This window comes from Bombina bombina, chromosome 6 (genome assembly GCF_027579735.1).
Source record: "Bombina bombina isolate aBomBom1 chromosome 6, aBomBom1.pri, whole genome shotgun sequence".
Taxonomy (NCBI): Eukaryota; Metazoa; Chordata; class Amphibia; order Anura; family Bombinatoridae; genus Bombina; species Bombina bombina.
Genome location: NC_069504.1, coordinates 986070497 through 986087355, shown reverse-complemented (window position 1 = coordinate 986087355; position 16859 = coordinate 986070497).

The window sequence follows — 16859 nt, the reverse complement described above, 5'->3', positions numbered from 1 at the left end:
GTCTGATAAAAAATAATTAAAAAAATGCACAAAAAAGTTAAAAGGGCTCAAAGATATGAGGTCTCAGGTGTTAGAAAAAAAAAGGTAGGCGAAGGGCTTTAAGATAGAGATACATACAAATACATGTCTAAATATGTATATATATATATATATATGTGTGTGCACATTTGTACTTATGTATTTATATGTGATTATATGTATTTACAGACACATATATACACATTTAAACACATATACATATGTATACATATATAGACACATAAATAAGTGCATTGGAGCCCTTTACAGTTAAGTAGATGAAAACACGCTAAAGCATATTTATGCAATATTCATAATTTATAAAGTGTATTTCACATTCCATTGTTCTGCACTGCTGGCATTAGAAATCTCTCCTCCCTTTGCACTGCAATAGAAGCAGGGATTTTAGTAAAAACCACTAGCTGCCGGAATCAAAATAACAAACAATAGCCTAGATTATGAGTTTTGCGCTAAAAAACACTAAGCTTACAAAAAATAATAAACGAATTTATCAAAAATAAAATCAATTACACCTAATCTAATAGCCCTATGAAAATAAAAAAGCCCCCCAAGCTATCCTGGAAGTGGATCCTTCTTACAGTCACCGCTGTACACTGAAGTTGAATGCAAGGTAGCCGTTTCAAAATGGCGTACCTTGCATTCCTATTGGCTGATTTGATTCTTCAAATTCAAATCAGCCAATAGGATGAGAGCTTCTAAAATCCTGTTGGCTGTTCAAACCAGCCAATAGGATGAGAGCTACTGAAATCCTATTGGTTGTTCAAATTAGTGTTTAAACAGTGTTGGCGATGTGGGTAGGTGGCATATTAGGGTTAATAACTTTATTTAATAGTCACGATGTGGGTGGTTGTCAGATTAGGGGGGTTAATAGGTTTACTATAGTGGTTGTGATGCAGGAGAGTGGTGGTTTAGGGGTCAATAGGTAGTTTATGGGTGTTAGTGTACTTTGTAACACTTTAGTTATGAGTTTTGTGAAACATTTTTGTTACACAAAATCCATAACTACTTTCCTCAGATGGCGGTATAGATCATGTCAGTATAGGCTGTAACGCAAGCTTTTTAGCCTGAATGCACACACAAAAGCGTAATGTTTTTGAGTGCAGAATGAACGTTGCGTTACAGACTAAAATGCTTGTGTTACAGCTATACCGACACGACTCGTAATATGCGTTCCTGGCCATTCCAGCGTAGTGGGTAATTTTTCAGCGTTAAAAGCTGTAGTGCTGCCCCCCCCCCCCCCAAAAAAAAAAAAGCTTTTAGGCCTTTTTCCCCCTTAATATTTTTTTGAGTCAGTGTGTTGCCTGCCTGCCAGCGTGTGTGTCAGGCTCACAGCGTATACTGTGCCCACTTGTCCAGTGCCACCACTCATATCTGTTTTTTTTTTGTTGTTGTTCATAACAATTCAAAAGAAAATGGACTAGCAAAACATTTGCATACAGGTGGGTTGAAATGCACGCATCTCATACCATTTTCTCCCTGAGAGAAGGAAGAGAAAAGAAAGGGAGGGGAGAAAAGGGAGGGAAAGGAAAGAAGGGAGAGAGAGAGAAGAGAAAAGGAGGGAGGGAGAGGAGAAAAGGGGGGAGGGAAAGAAAGGAGTGAAAGAAGGGAGGGAGGGAGTTGAGAGAAAGAAGGGAGGGAGGGAAAGAAATAAGGGAGGGAGTTGAGTTAGGGAGTGAGTTAAGGGAGGGAGGGAGAAACGGAAAGACGAGAGAGCGGAAGGGAGGGAAAGAAGAATACACTTTGAAACAACCGCTGCCCTTCACATGCAACAACATACAGTAATTACTATATTCAAGTAATAAAACTTTTTAAGTGCCTGTTTACTCTTTACTCTAGTAAACAGAAATCTAGCTATTAGTAGCTAACATACATTGTAGTGATGTTGCGAATAGTTCACCGGCAAATAGTTCCCGGCGAACATAGCATGCGGGGGGGGCGAACATATGCGATGTTCGATCCGCCCCCTATTCGTCATCATTGAGTAATACTTTGACCCTGTACCTCACAGTCAGCAGGCACATTCCAGCCAATCAGCAGCAGACCCTCCCTCCCAGACCCTCCTACCTCCTGGACAGCATCCATTTTAGATTCATTCGGAAGCTGCATTCTTAGGGAGAGGAGGGACAGTGTAGCAGCTGCTGATTAATAGGGAAATCGATAGCTAGGCTAGTGTATTCAGTGTCCACTACAGTCCTGAAGGACTCATCTGATCTCTGCTGTAAGGATAGCACCCCAAAAAGCCCTTTTTAGGGCTAGAACATCAGTCTGCTTTTTTTTTTCCTGTGTAATCTAATTGCAGTTTCCTGCCTGCCAGCGTGTGTGTCAGGCTCACAGCGTATACTGTGCCCACTTGCCCAGTGCCACCACTCATATCTGGTGTAACAGTAGTGTAGATTTTAAAAAAACAACACTTTTTTTGACTGTGTTAAATAATAGCAGTCAGTCTCCTTCACACGTGTGCGTTTCAGTGCTTGCCAGCCAGGGCACAGTGTCACCCCAGTGCAACTCATCTGGTGTAACAGTAGTTTAAATATAAAAAAACAACACTTTTTTGACTGTGTTAAATAATAGCAGTCAGTTTCCTTCACACGTGTGCGTTTCAGTGCCTGCCTGCCAGGGCACAGTGTCACCCCAGTGCAACTCATATCTGGTGTAACAGTAGTTTAAATATAAAAAAACAACACTTTTTTGACTGTGTTAAATAATAGCAGTCAGTTTCCTTCACACGTGTGCGTTTCAGTGCCTGCCAGGGCACAGTGTCACACCAGTGCAACTCATATCTGGTGTAACAGTAGTGTACATTTAAAAATAAAAAAATAAATACAATTTTGACTGTAATAGATTGAATAGCAGTTAGTTGTCTGCAAGCGTGTGTGTCAGGCCTACAGCGTCTACTCTGCCAACTTCTGCCAGTGCACAGTGCCACTCATAGCTATGCACGCATAGTACTACTAATCGATAAAAAAATGACAGGCAGAGGCAGGCCACCCCGCAGGGGCCGTCGTGTTCGTGGTGCTGCGATTCCCTTAGGCTCTAGAATAATGTCCAGTGTTCAGAGGCCACGTACCCCGAACTCAAACATTTCTGAGGACATAGTTGACTGGATAACACAGGACACCCAATCTTCTACAGCTTCCGCTTGGAACCTTGACGCACCATCCTTCTCCAGCTTAGCTTCGGGAACCTCTCAAGTTACCACTCGCCCGCCTGCCGCCGCCACCACCAACACTAGCACCACAGCCGCTTCACTTGATCTGTCAGAGGAGTTATTTACACATCAGTTGGAAGAAATGAGTGATAGTGATGCGCAACCATTATTGCCAGAGGATGTAGATAACAGGGATATGTCTCAGTCAGACAGCATTACACACATGGATGTAACAGGGATTAAACTGATAAGAATAGAACTACTTAACACACCACTCCTATCTGGTGGCACATTAGATTGCACGCACAGTGCCCCAAATTTGAAGTAGGAGAACCGACCAAGCATCTTTTTGCATCTCCCGGTTCCTAAAATCAATGCCATATACACGTCCCCTGATAGGGGACGTAACAGGGATTAAACTGATAAGAATAGAACTACTTAACACACCACTCCTATCTGGTGGCACATTAGATTGCACGCGCAGTGCCCCAAATTTGAAATAGGAGGACCGACCAAGCATCTTTTTCCATCTCCCGGTTCGTAAAATCGATGCCATATACACGTCCCCTGATAAGGGACGTAACAAGATTAAACTGATAAGAATAGTACTACTTAACATACCACTCCTATCTGGTGGCACATTAGATTGCACGCGCAGTGCCCCAAATTTGAAGTAGAAGGACTGACCAAGAATCTTTTTCCATCTCCCAGTTCCTAAAAATCGATGCCATATACACGTACCCTGATAGGGGACGTAACAGAAATTAAACTGATAGGAATAGTACTACTTAACACACCTTATAATAACGCAGAGAGAGACAACGCAGAGAGAGGAGTCTGAAGAAGAGGAGTCAGACGAGGAAGGTGGCTTTGAGGAGGTGGAAGACCAAACACAGCAGGCGTCCCAGGGGGCTTGTTGTCACCCTTCGGGGACCCTTGGTGTTGTACGTGGCTGGGTGGAGGACGAGACCGTAAAATGACATCAGTGAGGACAAGGAACGGGACATGGCTAGCTTGGTATCCAACCTTGTGCAAATGTGGAGTCTGCGGTTGTGCAAATGGACTGTTTGCGGTTGTTTATGGTGCGTTAAAGGGATAGTCTAGGCCAAAATAAACTTTCATGATTCAGATAGAGCATGTAATTTTAAACAATTTTCCAATTTACTTTTATCACCAATTTTGCTTTGTTCTCTTGGTATTCTTAGTTGAAAGCTTAACCTAGGAGGTTCATATGCTAATGTCTTAGACCTTGAAGCCCACCTCTTTCGGATTGTATTTTAACAGTTTTTCACCACTAGAGGGTGTTAGTTCACGTATTTCATATAGATAACACTGTGCTCGTGCACGAGAAGTTATCTGGGAGCAGGCACTGATTGGCTAGACTGCAAGTCTGTCAAAAGAACTGAAAAAAGGGGCAGTTTGCAGAGGCTTAGATACAAGATAATCACAGAGGTTAAAAGTATATTATTATAAATGTGTTAGTTATGCAAAACTGGGAAATGGGTAATAAAGGGATTATCTATCTTTTAAAACAATAAAAATTCTGGTGTAGACTGTCCCTTTAAACGGGGAGTTTGGTCTGTCACTGTGAAGCGGGCGTAACCCTTACACTACCTGATCGATACAACATCATACCTGATGTTTTAAAGCACATTATTCAGAACAATTTAGGAATGTTAGGTGATTTATGCCCTTTATGGCTTAAAACCAGACTCTGCATCAACTATGTAATTTTCCATGCAAGTTTTGCCATGGATCCCCCTCCGGCATGCCACAGTCCAGGTGTTAGTCCCCTTGAAACAACTTTTCCATCACTTTTGTGGCCAGAACGAGTCCCTGTGGGTTTTAAAATTCGCCTGCTTATTGAAGTCTATGGCGGTTCGCCCGGTTCGCCATTTCGCGAACAGTTGGGGAAGTTCGTGTTCGCAGTTCGTGAACCCAAATTTTTATGTTCGCAACATCACTATACATTAGCACTGAGAGTTTATGATTAGACATCACAAGCTGATCTAAGCAGTGCACAGACGCATCCATTATTATATAGCAGGCCCACTACAGTTGAAAAGGGGAGGCAGCATGTCGGCACAAGGTCTTCTCCTCCAGTCTCACCTTGTAAGCATATCCCCGGGCAAGTTTCTCACCAAGAATGCTTTCACTACAAAAATGCAGGCAGCTCTAAATGAAGCAATGTTTTAAAAGAGCACTGCCTGTGAAGAGTAACCTTAATCACCACACGTGCCTTGTCTTCTCTGTAAAAGCCTGCACTTTATCGCTCACTGTACTGTGTGCTGGCTTTTAGAGAGAGCCCCTCCCAAATCTGCTGCCCTAGGCACCGGCCTTGTTGGCCTAGGCCATAATATGCCCCTGGCCGTACTGCACCATAAAGCAAAACTCGTAATCTAGGTGACTGTAAATAATGTGTATATAGTCACATATGTCACACTTCATCACATGTTCATTGTTGCCAGAAACAATATGGTGTCACATTTTTTGCACCTCTACCAGGCATATTAGTTGAAATTTTGTATTAAAGAATCTCATTTGTATCAGTCACAGAAATCCTCATCTAAATGTGCTTCTCCCTATGCTTGCTTACAATGCAGGGCTAGGCCAGGAGTGGCACGCTAACTATTGCGCATCAGCAAAAGTTTTTTTTTGCTATCTATCGGGTTCTTGTAAAGCGTGGCTAATCACCCGTAAGGGTCTCAAGGAGCTGAGGGTTGCAGTTCAGTCGAAGAGCCAAGTCTTGAGGTCCTATCTGAACTTAGTTAGGGCGGTAGCTTGTCTGAGGTGCAGCGGGAGGGTGTTCCAAGTCTTGGCTGCCAGGTTAGAGAAGGATCTGCCCAACACTGTGGCTTTCCTGATGCTGGGGATGACTACGAGCGCTTGGTCGGCTGATCAAAGTTGTCTGGCGGGGGTGTAGAAGGTGATGTGTTGGTTCATGTATTCTGGACCGATGCTGTGGAGGGCCTTGAATATGTGGGTGAGAAGCATGAAAGGTATTCTTTTTAATGGGGAGCCAGTGCAGATCCCGTAGGTGTTGTGGCATTGGCGAGGGATGTCAAGGTAGAGTCTGGCCTAGGCGTTCTGGATGCGCTGGAGTCTCTTTTGGAGCTTGATGGTGGAGCCGGCGTAGATTGTGTTGCCGTAGTCCAGTCGGCTGCTGACGAGGATGAGAGTCACAGTCTTCCTGGTCTCGGTTGGGATCCATTTGAAGATCTTTCGCAGCAGATAGAGTGTGTGGAAGCATGCAGAGGAGACGGTGTTGATTTGTCAGTCTATGGAGAGCGATGAGTCCAGGATGACGCCTAGATTTTGTGCAAGGTCGGTGGGGGTTGTAGGATGTCTGAGAGCTGTGGGCCACCAGAAGTTATTCCAGGCGGATGTGGTGGGACCGAGGAGGAGGACTTCGGTCTTGTCTGCGTTCAGCTTTAGGCAGTTGTAGCTCATCCAGGTGGCGACTGCTGTCAGCCCTACGTGGACGTTTCTCTTGGTGGTGGTGTGGTCACTGGTGAGATGATTAGCTGGGTGTCGTCAATGTAGGAGACTATGTTGAGGTTGTGTCGTTGAATGATGGCGGCAAGAGGGGCCATGTAGACGTTGAATAGGGTGGGGCTCAGCGAAGAGCCTTGGGGTACACCGCAGCTGATCTTTGTGGGCAGGGAGGTGAAGGGTGGGAGTCTAACTTTCTGGGGTTCTGCCGGTAAGGAAGAAGGTGATCCATTCCAGGGCGGTGTCATGTAGGCGGGTGCGGAGGTTGAGGTGGGAGACAGTCTCAAATGCTGCTGAGAGGTCTAGGAGGATGAGGGCGGCGGTCTCTTCTTGGTTGAGTAGGGCGAGGATGTAGTTTGTGGCGGCAAGAAGGGCACTCTTGGTGCTGTGGTTGCTCCTGAAACCAGATTGGGAGGGGTCCAGGGTGTGGTTGGCCTCAATATGGTCAACGAGTTGCGCATTGATGGACTTCTCGATAACTTTGGTCACAAATGGGAGTAGAGAGATAGGGCGGTAGTTCTTTGGATCATTGGGGTCAGCAATGTTTTTTTTTCAATAATAGCAGCTCTTTGCGCATGTCGGAAATAACGCACATATTACTAGTTGAAAGTAAAGATGTTCACTTGAGTACAATTTAATTTAGTGCACGTTGGGATAGCCAAATTTCAGAGCCCTGGTTTATTGTTACACAAGACAAAAAGTTGTACAAAAAAACTTCAAGAACATCAGAAGAACATCAGGAAAAAGGCACCACCCTGGGAGGTATAATGGATCCTTAATGATAAAAAAAAGATGTGATAATATCCAGCCATAATAATGGCATATTCTGGTATGCTGTAATTAAAGCCCAAGATTATCCTTTAGTATAACTTGTGACAGGATATTGTGCACTGCTAGGGTGAAAGATGATGGTTGATAAGAGGGAGCTATTGTCTTCCTGTACTTATATGACAAAGTTCCTCAAACCCTCTCCAGGGATTCATGGATAATAAACCCACTTCAGGGATTCACGGATAACAAACACTGTAAACCCGATGGGGGTGGTGATATAAGGAAAAGTCCAAAATAGAACATGCAATAATCCATGGATACTTGTATCAGGCAAAACCACATACCTGACCCATCCTTGGACGGTCCGTGCTAGTCCTTATTGCTTGAGTTTTCGTATATGGATACTCGTATCAGGTTTTGCCTGATACGAGTATCAATGGATTATTGCATGTTCTATTTGGGACTTTTCCTTATATCACCACCCTCATCAGGTTTACATTCGACTAGATTTAGAGTTCTGCGGTAGCCGTCAAAAGCAGCGTTAAGGGCTCCTAACGCTGGTTTTGGCCGCCAGCTGGTATTTAGAATCAGTCAAAAAAGGGTCTAACGCTCACTTTCCAGCCGCGACTTTTCCATACCGCAGATCCCCTTACGCCAATTGCGTATCCTATCTTTTCAATGGGATCTTCCTAACGCCGGTATCTAGAGTCTTGGCTGAAGTGAGCGTTCTAACGACAAAACTCCAGCCGCAGAAAAAAGTCAGGAGTTAAGAGCTTTCTGGGCTAACGCCGGTTCATAAAGCTCTTAACTACTGTGCTCTAAAGTACACTAACACCCATAAACTACCTATGTACCCCTAAACCGAGGTCCCCCCACATCACCGCCACTCTAATAAATATTTTTAACCCCTAATCTGCCGACCGCACACCACCGCCACCTACATTATCCCTATGAACCCCTAATCTGCGGCCCCTAACATCGCCGACACCTACATAATATTTATTAACCCCTAATCTTCCCCCCCAACGTCGCCGCCACCTAACTTCAAGTATTTACCCCTAATCTGCCGACCGGACCTTGCCGCTACTATAATAAATGTATTAACCCCTAAAGCTAAGTCTAACCCTAACACCCCCCTAAATTAAATATAATTTAAATCTAACTAAATAAATTATTTCTTATTAAATAAATTAATCCTATTTAAAGCTAAATACTTACCTGTAAAATAAACCCTAATATAGCTACAATATAACGAATAATTATATTGTAGCTATTTTAGCATTTATATTTATTTTACAGGCAACTTTGTATTTATTTTAACTAGGTACAATAGCTATTAAATAGTTATTTACTATGAAATAGCTACCTAGTTAAAATAATTACAAAATTACCTGTAAAATAAATCCTAACCTAAGTTACAATTAAACCTAACACTACACTATCCCGGATGGGTGAAGACGACTCAAGGTAGGGAGATCTAAAGGGGGTTAGCGTTAGGTTTTTTTAAGGGGGGTTTGGGTGGGTTAGAGTAGGGGTATGTGGGTGGTAGGTTTTAATGTTGGGGGGTTGTTTTTTTTTTACAGGTAAAAGAGCTGATTACTTTGGGGCAATGCCCCGCAAAAAGCCCTTTTAAGGGCTGGTAAAAGAGCTGATTACTTTTGTAATTTAGAATAGGGTATTTTTTTATTTTAGTGGGATTTTTTATTTTGTTAGGGGGCTTAGATTAGGTGTAATTAGTTTAAACCTTGTAATTTTTTTTATTTTTTGTAATTTAGTGTTTGTTTGGTTTTTGTATTATAGATTAGTTTATTTAATTGTATTTTAGTTTAGCTAATTGTAGTTAATTTATTTAATTAATTTAATTATAGTGTAGTGTTAGGTGTATTTGTAACTTAGGTTAGGATTTATTTTACAGGTTATTTTGTACTTATTTTAACTAGGTAGCTATTAAATAGTTATTAACTATTTAATAGCTATTATACCTAGTTAAAATAAATACAAAGTTGCCTGAAAATTAATATAAATCCTAAAATAGCTACAATGTAATTATTAGTTATATTGTAGCTATATTAGGGTTTATTTTATAGGTAAGTATTTAATTTTAAATAGGAATAATTTATTTAATTATAGGAATATTATTTTGTTTAATTTAAATTATATTTAACTTAGGGGGTGTTAGGGTTAGGGTTAGACTTCGGTTTAGGGGTTAATAACTTTATTATAGTAGCGGCGATGTTGCGGGTGGGAGATTAGGGGTTAATAATTGTAGGCAGGTGCCGGCGATGTTAGGGAGGGCAGATTAGGGGTTAATAAAATTTATTATAGTGTTTGCAAGGCGGGAGTGCGGCGGTTTAGGGGTTAATACATTTATTACAGTGGCAGCGAGGTCCGGTCGGCAGATTAGGGGTTAATAAGTGTAGGTAAGGTAGCGGCGACGTTGGGGGGGGGCAGATTAGGGGGTAATAAATATAGGTGTCGGCGATGTTAGCTGCAGCAGATTACTGGTTCCTAGCTATAATGTGGTGGCGGCGGTGTCCGGTCGGCAGATTAGGGGTTAAAAAAATTTATTAGAGGGTTGGCGATGTGGGGGTGGCTCGGTTTAGGGGTACATAGGTAGTTTATGGGTGTTAGTGTACTTTGTAGCACAGTAGTTAGGAGCTTTATGTTCCGGCGTTAGCCCATAAAGCTCTTAACTACAGACTTTTTATGGCGGTATGAGTCTTGTCGGTAGAGGCTCTACCACTCACTTGTTCCAGGACTCCAAATACCAGCGTTAGGCAAATCCCATAGAAAAGATAGGATACGCAATTGACATAAGGGGATCTGCGGTAGCCTGGAGTCGCGGAAAGGAAGTGAGCGGTAGACCCTTTCCTGCTTGACTTTAAATACCAGCGGGCGGTAAAAAGCAGCGTTAGGACCCCTTAACACTGCTTTTGACGGCTAACGCCAAACTCCAAATCTAGCCGATAGTCTTGTGGTTCCGGTTGAACCTTTTTCTATTTTTTTCTTTTTCATGTTCAATTTACTATTGCCAGGCACCTCCACTCTGCTGCATACTTATTCTTTGCAGATTTGGGTTGATTTTTTCATTATTAAAATTTGGTGCTATGAGTGCTTTAAAAAAAAAAAAAAAAAAAAAAATCTTTCAATCCTGATTCCTGAATTAAAATAGGGATTTTTCTCTAACTCACATGCACATTTGATATTCCTGAGCAGCACAGTTGACACACGTGGAGATGCACTTATTCATGTATGATGGCGGGTTTCAATGAGACGGAATGGGAATTTGATATAAATTACACATTTTCTATTCCTTCAAAAGAGGGTGTGAGTAATGATACCCAGTTAGGGCTAAGAAGTAATGATAAAAATATACACAAATGTTTTAAAGATTATAAACAAAAACTAATAAACAATTAAAATGGGAGATTTCTAGCCTTGAAAAATATTAAGAACTAAGATGATCCCTAGAGGCCTACGGATAAAAAAGAAACCAGGATCTAATTTAAATGACCCTCTGACAGAAAATTTTAAAATCAAATGGGAGGACTATGCTAGTACTTGCTCCCTAGGATGGATGAATCTCATGTTAGAAGAAATCAAACTAAGGAAAGAGAAAATTAAGGAGGAATTAGTTTTGATAGAAAAAAAGTTAAAAATGTGGGAAGATAAGGAGGAACACAGAAGACTAATGGATGTAACTAAAATGGAAATAAGAAAAATGCATGAAAATATTAAAAATAGTAAATTTCAACGTGATGGGGTGATTACCAAGAAGGTAAAATATATGATTATTCATTGAGATTGACAAGTAGATCAGAATCTGAATTATCAGGAGAAGAAGGCTCAAAAAGTATTAAAATCAATTATAGGGGCTGAAATTATGGGAGGGGTTTTTCCAGCCGCAGGCAAAAAAGAGGAGAGGGGGTAGAAAACACAGAATAAAATACAGGAGAGATAAACAGATATCCCCTAAGGAATCAGCAACAATCACAGTGACTAGTCACCCCCTAGAAGTAGAAACATATGTTGAGAAACAAGTTGTCAATTAATCACATAGAACTCTATATGTACCTGAAATTGAGGTTTTATCCAAAGGTTTAAATTTTGCCCCAGTTAACAATATAGATACATTTACTGTGATTAAAGATATTAACCTTTTTGCTAGGAAATTAATCTTAAAGAAAACCATGCAACACAAGGTTAAGGATGTAAATCTGGATATTAATGATAGAGTGGTCCTTGATGATTTGGAATCAATGAGTAACGAAAATGAGGAGGGAACTAGTGATTTAAGTATAGGTTATACTAATAAAAAAAAACCCCTCTACTTTCATGCCAGCCTTATCTGTAGTCCCTAGTGTTCATGATTTTGTTAAACTTGTTGAAAATTATATATCTGAATTAGATGGTAGGACTGGTTTTAAAGATAATCTAACTGTGAAACAAAAGCAAGCAATTAATACCCTAAAAAAAGATAATTCCATTACTATCAAGCGATCCGATAAGGGTGGAAATGTAGTAGTTCTTAATACCAGTTAAAATGTCCTGGAATGTAAAAACAATTGGCTGATCCAAAACAGTATAAACTTCTGAAATCTACAGAACAATATAAACACAAAATTGATTAAATACTTGGTAAGGCATTCACAAGTGGCATGATAAACAAGAAAGAATTTGATTTTTTAACCAATAAATACCCAAGAACTCCTAGACTTTATACTATACCAAAACTTCACAAGAATAGGGTCCCACCCCCTGGTAGACCAATTATTTCTGGTCTAGGTAGTCTTACTGAAGGGATTTCAATTTATGTAGATTACTGTCTTAGACCATCCTTAGTAACCCTTACTTCATACATCAAAGAAACCCAAGATACACTGAAAATAATTGATGATATATCTTGGTGCCTATTGATGTAGAGGCCCTATACTCCTTGATTCCCCATCATAAAGGCATCCAGGCAGCAGTTGAATTTCTCAAAAAAGAGTTCTCTTGTTCAGAGAAGAATTGGCTGATATTTCGGCACTGGACTGTCATTGGGCAGGATCAGACTGATATGCTACAGGATATTTTTTCTCTGTGAAAGGCATAATGTGCTAAAAGAGACTGCACCCTGAGTGGCACTGGCCTTGTGGACAAGCACAGAAGTTTTTTTAGATTTTGTTCTGTCTCAGTTGAGTGTGTCTCTCTATTTTCTTTTTCTTGTTTGTATGCAAATTACTCTTGGGTCTCCCTATGGGTAAAAAGGGGAAACCAGAAGAATTGCCTGGTATTTCAGCGCTGGACTGTCATTGGGCAGGATCAGACTGATATGATACAGGATATTTTTCTCTGTGAAAGGCATAATGTGCTAAAAGAGACTGCAGCCTGAGTGGCTCTGACCTTGTGGACAAGCACGGTAGTTTTTCTAGCTTTTGTTCTCTCTCAGTTGAGTGTGTCTCTCTATTTTCTTTTTTCTTGTTTGTATGCAAATTACTCTTGGGTCTCCCTATGAGAAAAAAGGGGAAACCAGACGTGGACTTCTTGCACATATGCCCTAGAGAGATACAACTGCACCTCACTGACGAGGCCCAAAGGAGGCCGAAAAAGTACATCTGGGGTTTGTTGTTTTCTTTTGTTCAGAGAAGAAATGCCTGGTATTTCAGCGCTGGACTGTCATTGGGCAGGATCAGACTGATATGATACAGGATATTTTTCTTTGCGAAAGGCATAATGTGCTAAAAGAAACTGCACCCTGAGTGGCACTGGCCTTGTGGACAAGCACGGAAGTATTTCTAGCTTTTCTTCTGTCTCAGTTGAGTGTGTCTCTCTATTTTCTTTTCTTTTTTTGTATGCAAATTACTCTTGGGTCTCCCTATGAGTAAAAAGGGGAAACCAGACGTGGACTCCTTGCACATATTCCCTAGAGAGATGCAACTGCACCTCACTGACAAGGCCCAAAGGAGGCAGAAACGTACATCTGGGGTTTGTTGTTTTCTCTTGTTCAGAGAAGAATTTCCTGGTATTTTGGCTCTGGACTGTCATTGGGCAGGATCAGACTGATATGCTACAGGATATTTTTTCTCTGTGAAAGGCATACTGTGCTAAAAGAGACTGCACCCTGAGTGGTACTGGTCTTGTGGACAAGCATGGAAGTTTTTCTAGCTTTTGTTCTGTCTCAGTTGAGTGCATCTCTTTATTTTCTTTTTTCTTGTAAATATATACAAGAAACAGATATAACAATCCAGTTTGTGCAAAATGTTCCCAAGATGGATAGTTAATAAATGTTTAGGCGGATCCTTTAGTTAGAGAAATTTATACAGTTCCTTTACTTAAGGTTGAAATGATAAGCGGCTCAGTTTGAATGAGTAACAAACTTAACTTCAGTTTGCAACAATTAATTAGTAGCAAGATATTCAATGCAGACAAATAATAATAGCACAGTTCATGAAAATACTTGTGGTCAGTTGCAGTTCATGGAACAGCAGGTAACAAACAGCTGCTGTGAGAGCTTTACACAGAAAGGATCCGGATTGACTTTAGAGTGAAAATGCTTCTGAATAGCAGAGAGAGATTCAGTGATTGATCAGCTGTGGCAGGAGACATACAGAGGAGCTGTGAGCTGGATTTTAGTGGAGAGAAAAGCAGCTCAGTTACCGAAGAGATTCTGAAACTGCAGAGGCTTGACTTGAGCTGGAACAGGAAGTATTCACAGGCAGTTGTTCTAGAGGGAGCAGGAGTAGAAACAACTACACAGTATGAGAACAAAATAATCAAGCAATGATAGCTTGAGATGTGATGTTTAAATAGGCTGACAAATAGAAGGAGCCATGATGTCATTTATGACAGGCTATGTTATATGAAAGGCTTTGATATAAGCATTACAAACAGAGGGGTACAAAATATGATGAACACTCTAAATTTGTGGAGACACTTTTGTTGTTTATTCTAGAACACAATTATTTTATGTTTGATAATAAATATTATCAACAGATTTTAGGTACAGCCATGGGGACATGCCTGTCTGTACCTTGGCAAATGGGAAAATGATTATATTTTTGACAATGATAAAATTTATGTAAAATGTATACATCTCTGGTTGAGACTTATAGACAATATTTTTGTTTTATGGCAAGGTACAGAAAAGGAATTAGATACCTTTATGATTAATCTTAACAATAATGATCTAAATTTCAAATTTACCTATACTTGTAGCAAAATAAAGATTAAAGGTTTGGACTTAAAAATAAGAATCATTGATAACAAACTTGTGAGGGCAGATAGCCATCATCCCCTATCTTTTATTAACAACATACCAAAAGGTCAATATTTAAGACATAGGCGTAACTGCTCTGAAATGTCTAATTTGAAATTAGAGGCAAAGAATTTAAGGGACAGGTTTAGGGAAAGAGGGTATTCACAGGTTACTCTTAAAAAAGCATACAGTTCAGCAAAAAAAAGTACAAGAGATGAGTTGTTATATAAAGACAAAGTGAATATTTCAGTACCTGTCATAAGATTCATTAGTCAATACAATAATAAATGGAATGACATCAAAGCAATCATGCAGAAACACTGGGATGTTCTAACCCTTAATAATGACAATAGTTGGAGATAGACCCCTTATGACTCCCATAAAAGCACTAAATTTAAAAGAAAAATTGGTATCTAGTCATTATATTAAATGTGAAGGACAAAACTGGCTTAGATACATTTCCCAGAAAGATGGTAATGTGAAATGTAGAAGATGTTCAGTTTGTAAGAATATGCAACAAGGTGCCCATTTTGTGGACAAATGGGGACAAGTCCACAATATTATTGGTAAAATCAATTGTAGATCAGAAGGAATAGTATACATAGTATTCTGTAATTGTCCTATGTATTATATAGGTAAAACCTATAGAGAGCTAAAAGAACGCATTAAAGAACACAAGAGAGATATAGATAATAAAATTGAGCAGTGTAGCACGTCATTTTCAAACCTTTCATCAGAGTAATAAAAATTAGTTAAGATTTATGGGTTTGGAAAAGGTTGATTTAAAAGGTAGAGGTGGTGACATAGATAGATTTTTACTGCAGAAAGAATGCAGATGGATTTTTAATTTGAAAGCCTTAACCCCTAGTGGTCTAAATGAAGAGATAACTATGCTCCTTTTTTGTAATTTAGACTTTATTTAATTGTGTTTTTGTTTTTTCCTCTCTTTTTCTTCTCTATACTACATTGCTAAAAAGTTCTAAACAGGTATGGATTTTTGGCTCTTGTAGTAAAATGATATGTTTAACCAGTGGTATCATATTTTTCGCCCTGTAGACAACTTACATCTCTGCTAGTTTGAATTAATTATAATTTAATTACATTTCTATTTTATTGGTATGAATTTGTATATTGATGTGAAACACATTAGCTAATACAGTGGGATAAATATGTTTAAGTTGGTTGAACAAAACCTCTTGAAGCCTGCCATCACATGATCGGAACAGCCAATAGAATGCGAGCTCAATCTGATTGGCTGATTGGATCAGCCAATCGGATTGAACTTGATTCTGATTGGCTGATTCCATCAGCCAATCAGAATATTCCTACCTTAATTCCGATTGGCTGATAGAATCCTATCAGCCAATCGGAATTCGAGGGACGCCATCTTGGATGACGTCATTTAAAGGAACCGTCATTCGGCGAGTAGGCGTCGGTTGAAGAGGATGTTCCGCGTCGGCTTGGAAGAAGATGGCTCCGCTCTGCTCCAGAAGAAAGAAGATTGAAGATGCGGCTTGATAGAAGACTTCATCCCGATGATGGACTTCCGACTTCAGCCCGATGATGGATTTCTTCAGCCGCCGCTTGGATCCAGACTTCAGCCCGAGGATGGACGTCACTCTTCAGCCCCCCGCTTGGGCTTGGATCAACACTTCCGAGGACCGATCGGTGAACCTGGTATGGTGAAGATAAGGTAGAAAGATCTTCAGGGGCTTAGTGTTAGGTTTATTTAAGGGGGGTTTGGGTTAGATTAGGGGTATGTGGGTGGTGGGTTGTAATTTTTTTGGGGGGGTATTGTATGTGTTTTTTTTACAGGCAAAAGAGCTGAATTCTTTGGGGCAAGGTAAAAGAGCTTTGAACTTTTTTAATTTAGAATAGGGTAGGGAATTTTTTATTTTTGTGGGCTTTGTTATTTTATTAGGGGGCTTAGAGTAGGTGTAATTAGTTTAAAATTGTTGTAATATTTTTCTAATGTTTGTAAAAAAAAATTTATTTTTTGTAACTTAGTTCTTTTTTATTTTTTGTACTTTAGTTAGTTTATTTAATTGTAGTTATTTGTAGGTATTGTATTTAATTAATTTATTGATAGTGTAGTGTCTGGTTTAATTGTAGGTAATTGTAGGTATTGTATTTAATTAATTTATTGATAGTGTAGTGTTAGGTTTAATTGTA